Source organism: Bidens hawaiensis, unplaced genomic scaffold (genome assembly GCF_021521415.1).
Source record: "Bidens hawaiensis isolate Kalapana, Puna unplaced genomic scaffold, B.hawaiensis_p1.1 tig00030904_1, whole genome shotgun sequence".
NCBI lineage: Eukaryota > Viridiplantae > Streptophyta > Magnoliopsida > Asterales > Asteraceae > Bidens > Bidens hawaiensis.
Window position 1 is genome coordinate 162,805 of NW_027505199.1, and position 8,778 is coordinate 171,582.

General features: G+C 36.4%; 2 pseudogenes; one reads left to right on the forward strand and one right to left on the reverse strand.

Annotated features, from left to right (window-relative positions):
• The first annotated feature begins 1,504 nt into the window (after positions 1-1,504).
• LOC143611397 (uncharacterized) lies at positions 1,505-4,076 on the forward strand (annotated as a pseudogene).
• Positions 4,077-7,351: 3,275 nt separating this feature from the next.
• LOC143611398 (F-box/kelch-repeat protein SKIP25 pseudogene) lies at positions 7,352-8,735 on the reverse strand (annotated as a pseudogene).
• Between the last annotated feature and the right edge of the window lie 43 nt (positions 8,736-8,778).

Here is an 8,778-nt window from a genome sequence, read left to right on the forward strand (position 1 = left end):
TCATATTAAATATTTAGTTTAATGGTTTGGTTGAAGTTGGTACATCATGAAACTATACAACCAATCTTTGCAGCCTTAAAGAAAATAATTAAATTTATAAAGTGGTTATTCGTGTAGCAATATGTGAAATCTAGAGTGCAGTTAATCTTTCAATTGATTATAGAATTTAGCTCATTGAATGGTATATAGGTCAGCTGATTGGTATCTCACTTTTTGTTGTTAACAGGTTTCTGTGGGACTGATTCAGAGGGTGCGCCTTAGGGGTTTGCAGAAGTAGTTCAGATCGAACTAGAGAAAACAGAATGGTGAGTTAATTGGAATGAGGCGGATAGTATACTGATGGTTATACTTGTACTGTATTTAATATGTAAAAAGAAATGCTTATTGATTCTTTGAACGTGCCATTTTTTTCTGCAGTTGTCTTCAACTGTTCTCTCAAAATCTGAGAGGTGGTCTACACGACCATTTACGGTCTTTATAATTTACTATACCCTCATGGCCTCATCTGTATTGTTGACAGTTGCTTGGGTTAGGTGACAAGGAGACATCTTAGTTTACTTTTGGGTTTCAATTCCATATGAAAGAATAAGATTTGCTTGGCTACAGGGACACTGAGGTATATTTTAATGGATAATGGATAGTCAGCATGATACAAAAGTAACAAGTACCAATTTGTGTGTGGGTGTCACGACTAACCTGCTGCCGAACGGTTCATTTTGGAAACGCTAGGTAATGCCCGTGTTTAATTACGGGCAGAGTGATGAGATTATTCTCATTATAGTGGCGATTTTGAATGTTAATGGCTTGAATGGTGTATTGTTTTTTTGGCTTTGTAATTTTATCATGATTTGTTGTAATTGTTTCTCTTTTAAAAGTTCAGTAACCTTTTGTATGAGTCGTAGTAGGAGGAACCTGTCTCTTTGTGTTTGTATTTGGAACCGATGTAAACAGCTTTACATTTTACTCATGTAGCCTGACATTCCATTCATTGGCACGTAGACTAGAGCCTTATGATGCTAGAAGTATGGTATAGGGTTTTTTTGTTTGGCAAAGCTTAAGACCATTTTGGAGTTTGTTTACAAGTTTTAGGCGAGACAATATTACTAGCCTTTCTAAAGTATTATTAGGAATTATTAATACACACCAGACATTTTAAATAGAGCTACAAGTTTTAAAGGGTTCACTTTGTCTTCCCATAACAGAAAGCTGTATATCCTTTTTCCAACTTTATATCCCCGCTGCGTCGCGGCGGGGTCTAGATACTAGTTATTGATAACTAAAATTTGCAATCATAAAGTTGATGCATTAACGGTAAAATTTGCTTGTGGATATAATAATATAGGGTCCAACCACCTATACACCCATTTTAACACCCACATCTAATCTAACACTTCCAAGTTAAGTTTTTGATACAAAAGACATATATATATATATATATATATATATATATATATATATATATATATATATATATATATATATATATATATATATATATATTTATATGATTACTCCACCCAAGCATGCACTATTTACCACAATTCACTCTCATTTCCGTCTTCTGTGTTCCAGTTCCAGTTCCAATCCCAATTCTATATATATATACCAATGCAACACACAAATCACCACATTCTTCAGACATGGTGACATCAAATCCGCACTCAGTCTGTTCCGTGAGATGCCAATCAAGAACACTGTCTCATGGAATTGTGTGATTTCTGGGTACCTCAAAAACGGGTTGGTTTTACCCGCCCGCAAGGTGTTCGACGAAATGCCCACCCGAAATGTCGTCTCCTGGACCGCAATGTTGGACGGCTACGCCAAGTGTGGGAGGTTGGATGACGCCAGAACGCTGTTTGATTCCATGACTGATCATAAGAATGTGGTCTGCTGGAATGCTATGCTGTCCGGGTACACGAAGAACATGCGAATCGATGAAGCAAGAAACTTGTTTGACCAAATTCCCGCCAAGAATTCGAGATCCTGGGCTATTATTATTGAGGGCTGCTTTTGTGCAGGGCTTGTGGAGGAAGCAAAAAGGTTGTTTGGTGTGTGTCCGTTTGAGGACGTGCTGATCAACAATGCAATGCTGACCGGTTATGCTGAGACGGGAGATGTTAAGTCGCTGTGGAGGTTGTTTGTTACGGCGTGTGAGCTTGACGTGGCCTCATGGACAACCGTCATACGTTGTTTTACTAATTACGGGAAGATGGTGATAGCGCGGAAGTTGTTTGACGAAATGCCTACAAAAGATGTGATCGCGTGGACTGTGATGATTCAAGGCTTCGTGCAGAACAATCAGATTGAAGATGCGCGGAGACTGTTCGACGCAATGCCTAAACGAGATGCGGTTGCTTGGAACACGATCATGAGCGGGTATGTTAAAAATAATAGTTTAGAACAAGCTATTGAGCTTTTTAAGAACATGCCAAACCGCAATATAGTTTCGTGGAACACAATTCTTCAAGGGTATGTTCAAGAAAACGAGGTTGTAAAAGCTCGAGTCTTTTTCAAGAGGATTCCGGTTAAAGATCAAACCACTTGGAACATAATGATTTGTGGGATTCAGAGTGATGAGGCTTTCAATCTTTACTCCCAAATGCTGCATAACCGAATCAAACCAGATCATGTAGCATTCACTGGTTTAATATCTGTTTGTGGGTCACTTGCTCTGCATGGCTTGGGTAAAGCAATGCACTCGTGTGTAATCAAATGCGCGTATGTAAACGATTCAACGGTTGTTAGTTCATTGATATCTATGTATTCCAAATGCGGGTTTATAACAGTGCTACTTTAATCTTTGTAACCACCATAAAAAAAGACACAGTTTCATGGAACGCGATGATTATGGCGCATGCGTGTCACGGGTCGGGTTTAAAAGCCCTAAAACTGTTTTATTCGATGACAGAATCTGGTTACCGACCCGATGATTTGACTTTTCTAGGATTATTAACCAGTTGTGCTCATTCGGGTATGGTTAAAGAGAGTTGGGAGTGCTACAAATCAATGGAAGAAAGGTGGAAAATAGCCCCTAAAGCCGAGCATTATGCGTGTATGATTGATGTTCTTGGTAGAAATGGGATGTTAACAGAGGCATATGAGTTGGTTAAGCAATTGCCAGTTGAGCTTCCATCATATACATGGGAAACATTATTAAGTTGTTGTAGAGTTTATGAGAATTTTGAGTTGGGTGAATTAGTGGCACAAAAGCTTGAGGGTACTCGCGAGTTAAGCGCTGGGATTTGTGTGCTTCATTCAAAGATTTTTGCTGCAAGAGGTATGTGGGCCGACGCAGCTCATGTTAGAACTTTGTTAACGCGTCGTGGGGTTAAAAAAGATGTCGCGTGTAGTTGGATTGAGTTAGAGGGTAGGGTTTTTCGGTTTGTTTATAATGACAGGTCTCATATTGAATTGGATAAGTTGCATAAAATGTTGGAGAGCTTGTCTGTTGCAATGGAAATTTATGGCTAAGTTATAGCAGTTTTCGGATTTTTTTACCGCACTTGTTTTTTTATTATTTTACGCTTTTGCCCCTCATTTGTTAGTATAAATAGGTATATATTATATGTGTTTGTTTAATTATTAGCTCTCACACACCGTTGTGAAAGTTATTCTTGTAACGAGGAACAAAACTATTTGATGCAATTTGATTGATGTGAAATGCCAAGTGGCCAGAACAAAGTTCAATGCAAGAAATGTGGTGCGGTTTTGAAGTCGGAATCAAACTCGACTTTGGAAACACATTTAGCAACGTATTGCAAGGTGCTGAAAGACACTACGACTCGAGGTCAAGCAACTTAATGTCAGATGATGGATATGTTTGAAATTTCGACATGAATATTGTTTGAAGTAGCATGAGAAAGGTTTGTGATTTAAGATAGTTTGTCATTCGACCACTTTCACAACCTGCGATTGAACATTCCGATCCAAAATATTCTCCAACCACGTTATAATCGCCTAAGTTGAGCTACCCTTAAGAGAATTAGTCGTTCCAAAATAAATGAGATGAAAAATAAAATAATAAAAAAAGAATAAATATTAAAAGGATGCCAAGTAATTAAAAAAGTGTATATGTTGGAATAAAAATAAAACGTTATCATTACAAAAGAATAAAAAAATAGTATTTTTATATAAAAAAATCAAACATTATATCTAATTAGTTATATACTTTTCTCTATACATGTAGTTAAGATGAAAGATGTCTATTTAGACTGACTCATTTTGTAAAGTTATACGTCTTTTTTATGGAAGATCACAAATTGTCGTGCGCAAACTTGATCCACGTTTTACTTTAAAAATCATCTTATTGATTATGATTTGATAACTATTGAGATAATAAAAAGAAAAAAAAAGTTTAGTGTATTAAGTTTAAAAGTTATTTTTAGTTAAATTATATGGATAAATATAAAGAATGAGATGTGATTCCGTGAATACTCTTATTTTAGCAATTTAGCACTACAGCATAGATAAAAGGCATGATAATTTTGATATTTTAGTTATAGAGGTCTATTTCTTTTATATTTTGAATGGCTAAAGTTGTATTAATATAAGCCCGGCTAGTAAGAAACTAGACAGGATGAGATAAAATTACAAATCGATCTAGAAAAACGACCCCAAATGCAGTGTAGTGCAAGACTAAAAAAGAGAAACAGGTTACAGCTAACCATGCGAAACAAAACGAAGAAGTTTTAAAGGGAGTGACATGATGACAAACTCCCATGAGCCGGTACGAAATCCCGTTGCACTAGAGCACATATGCAAAGTGTCCTAATTGCCATGCTGCAACTTCACACTCCCGCATGAACCATTTCTATTACTTTTAACCAAGGTTGCAAAAGTTGTTAGGCGAACCTTAGGTGGCTGATTGGGGAGTTGGGTATACTTGGAGTACTTGGACATGATAAATGTAAAGACAATTAATTTGTGAATATTATATATATTTCAAATATCATAAGTTTACTAATTTATAATAAAACAAAATATCAATATAAATAAGAGAAATACATTTTTAAATAATAAATTTTTCTAAAAATTAATAATCATTAATTAAAAAAATGATATTTGGTTTTTAATATTATAGAAATACGAATTATATTTCACTTTTTCAAGTCAAAATCAGCCCAAGTTCACCGGCTAGATGTTATTCTAGCTGAGGTTGACCACTTTTTATCGATTTTTAGTAACTAGGCACAGTTAAATAAACTCGCATCGGCGACGTACCTTGTAGCGAGTACTCGGCCATGTAAACCTGCATTCACAACATTGATCCTAACTATAAGTCGCCCTTGTTTCTCTTAAGCTTTTTATAAGAAAAAAATAAGCGGTGGAATGTATTATTTTCACATGCTAGTGGGTGATATGGGAGACTCAAAATGAGGCTACTTTCAAGGCTAACGATTTGAAGACGAATCTTATTTTTAACTCGATTACCGATTTCTATTTTTTTTGGATAGTTAGTCGAAACAATAATTTAAAGGTACATAGGCCGAGTGGTTAAATCCCATATGCTTAGGATGTAATTGTTTGATGCTTGGTTAGTTGTTTCTAACCATCATATTTTTAATATATTTTTGTTCAACAAAAAGTCGCCCTTGTAGAGCATCGACTATGATATTATTGTTTTCGTTTTCAATTGTTCTCGTGTATTTATATTGGGTTGGAAGAATTCTATACAATTATGTAACTGAATTAAAAAAACGACTTTAATTTTACTATGTTGTGTTTTTTTTATAGTTGTTAATTCTATCTTTCTAAAACTTTGTGTTTTGATAAACCAAGATAATATAGTTTGGCCATGAAAAATGAGTAAAAAACGTGTGCCACATTTAAAATCGCACCCGATGGAAACCACTTCTTTTAGTTAAACAGTCGAAATATAGTTTTAGCAAACAAATGACGCTATAAAAATAATAATGTTTTTTTTTTTAATTTAATAGACCACGGTCTCAAATAAGCAACCATGCACTACTTTAAGAGCATGTTTAGGATTAACTTTAAAAACACCTTATTGGCTTATTAGCTTTTCAAAAAGCCAATAATTTAAATGGTGTTTGACAATCACAAAAATTTCTTTTATTTTAGTTTTTTAAAGGGTTAAAAAACAAGTTTTCTAAAAGCCACAAATTTTGGCGTTTTAGAAAAGCCGATAAGGCAATAAGCAATTTCCACACTCAATCTCAAACATACTCTAAATCTTTTTTCGTAAAACTAATTTTTCATATATGGACGTTTATGATGAAGAAACGCCTATTTTTATCAAAATCCTTATTTTTAATCTTATTTTCTTCTTCTATTATCATTCATATGATTGTTAAATTATGTGTAGTTAAAACTTTCAATATTTAGGCGTTTTACGAATCGTGACTATTCCGTAATCATTAGAAAGTTTTGTAAAAAGTGGTGTAGTGGTAAAAAGTCCATAACTCTCATGCAATCATTACCTCCTCCTCCCCTCCTCTCTCTCACAAAACGCCTCCCTTCAAAGTTATGTACATAACTTTAAAACTCATAACTTTGAGGGGGTAGTGCAAGGAAGAGTCATGAGTCATGAGTCATAACTTTACCCATAACTCTTTCACTAGTCGCTACACGTGATCTTAGAGATATTAATGTGGAGAGATTCTTAGGCCATGTGTAGTGAACTACAAATTAGGGCGAAATTGGGCGAGAACACCGCCCCCCGGGGTGACAAAAGGGGCGAAATTGGGTTGGGCGAGATGTTTTTGTCGCCGGCTTGCTTGTGGGAAATATTATTATTATATCATTAGGTGTGTGTGATATATATAAGTGTGTATATATATATATATATTAGGTTACAACACCATTACACTCTAAAACAAAAACCCACTCTTTGTCACATGACGCAATTTGTCTCATTTTGTAGCCCCTCCACTACAAATAGCCTTATAGTTTTATAGAAGGGGACCAACCAATTAGCATCACCATGTTTCATCATTTCTAGTGCCATATCTTCAGTAGGAAAGGTACATGAAAAGATGGAAAGAAATATTGCTTTGCTCTTCCAATTAAGCATGATTGACCGAGCGGAAGTAGTGAGCCCAGACGAAAGCGTACGAAAAAGAGACTCGATACGTATAAAACTTACCGGCTCCGCTCATACTGATTGAAACCACACTAAATGTTTTTATTGGTTTCTTATTTTATTTTCTAAAACTAAAATCACATCAATTTGTAATTTATACTAATCGTGACTTTCAATACTAATGTGACTATCAACTTTATATAGTCAATGTGTAACCCTTAAGATAAGATAATAACTATAAAAAAATATAAAATAAATCAACGTTATAAATAAATTTAAATAATGCATTAAAAGAACCAAAAACAGCATTAGACGTAAAGTAAGAAATAAAATATAACTAAAAAAATAAAAATAAAATCTAAGGCCGGACGAGACTTATTAGAATATTAAGATAAACTATATACACTTATTCTTTTAATCTAATCTAATTAAAAAATTAATATGATCTTAAACATTTCATAATCTATTACATGGTCTTCTCAAAATATGAAGGGAAACAACTTCACTTCCCGGGCTGGGTGGATCCACCACCCACATCCTTACCGGATGCGCCACCACATCCACCACCGTGATCCTCCCACCACCGCCCGCAACGACACATATTTTCCCACCGCCAACCGCCATGTGCTCGGCCCCTTTTAAAAGCTCTGACCCTTGAACCACCTCTTGCCAACAATCCATTACATCATCATACTTGCTCACACCACCCTTGTCTTCATCCACCACATACATCACCTCCTCCTCCTCCTCCGCCACGCCCACCGCCCCGTTCCACCCCGAAACCATCCCCGGAGACATTTTCTCCCACTGGTTTCTCTCAACATGGTAAACTACACCTTCTTTTCCTATATTATTACCCTTCACGTTCACCATGCAAATCTTTCCTTTATACCCGACCGTCTCCACCGCCTCTCGACTGAATCTTCCGTCTTTTAGCCCCACCACCTCCTCCCACCGCCACTCGTCTCTCACTACAATAAATTAATTTCATTGTCAGAAAACTGGGTATTTACGACCGTAATTTTTATGACAGCGTCTTCAACAATATTTTTAACGCTAGTCACAAAACTTACGATAGTAAATAAGTTTTTACATATTTTTCAGAGCCAGAAAACTGGACATTTATGACTAGAATTGTGAAAGAAAAGAATAGTCACAAATTCTACAAACAGTCATAAAGGTCCAGTTTTCTAGCAGTGTTTTTTTTTATCTTTTCATGTATAAATGCATTAAGGAAAAATGCTTACAATCCGATAATTTATCACAATTTTTTGATCTCTTCACATCCCATTTCTCGACCATCCTTGCTACCTCACCGCGGTAGTGTGCACCAACGCCGCTAGCCACATACACCGTGTCTCGGTAAGACCCAGCAGCACACCATCGCGTGGATTAGTCAGTGGAGGACCAAGACACCATTGACCGGTCAACGGGTCAAAAACCAGCGGGTGGGATAACGCGGGCAAAAGGTTGTGGCTGGTGGCTGCAATGAGCACAAGGCAGCCAGCGACGGTTAAAGATTGTATGGTGAGGTTTCTAGATATGAAGGACGGGTGGCGGTGGAGGAGATGAAGGGGCGGGTCAGTAACCGGAGGCGGCAAAATAGTCCACTTGGAAGATATTGGATCAAAGGTGTGAAAACTGACAGAGTCTGACAGGTGAAGAAACGTGGATCGACTCACTGGTAGACGATCTACTTTCCTCGGGTGTGATTATACTATTTCACCGATGGTTTT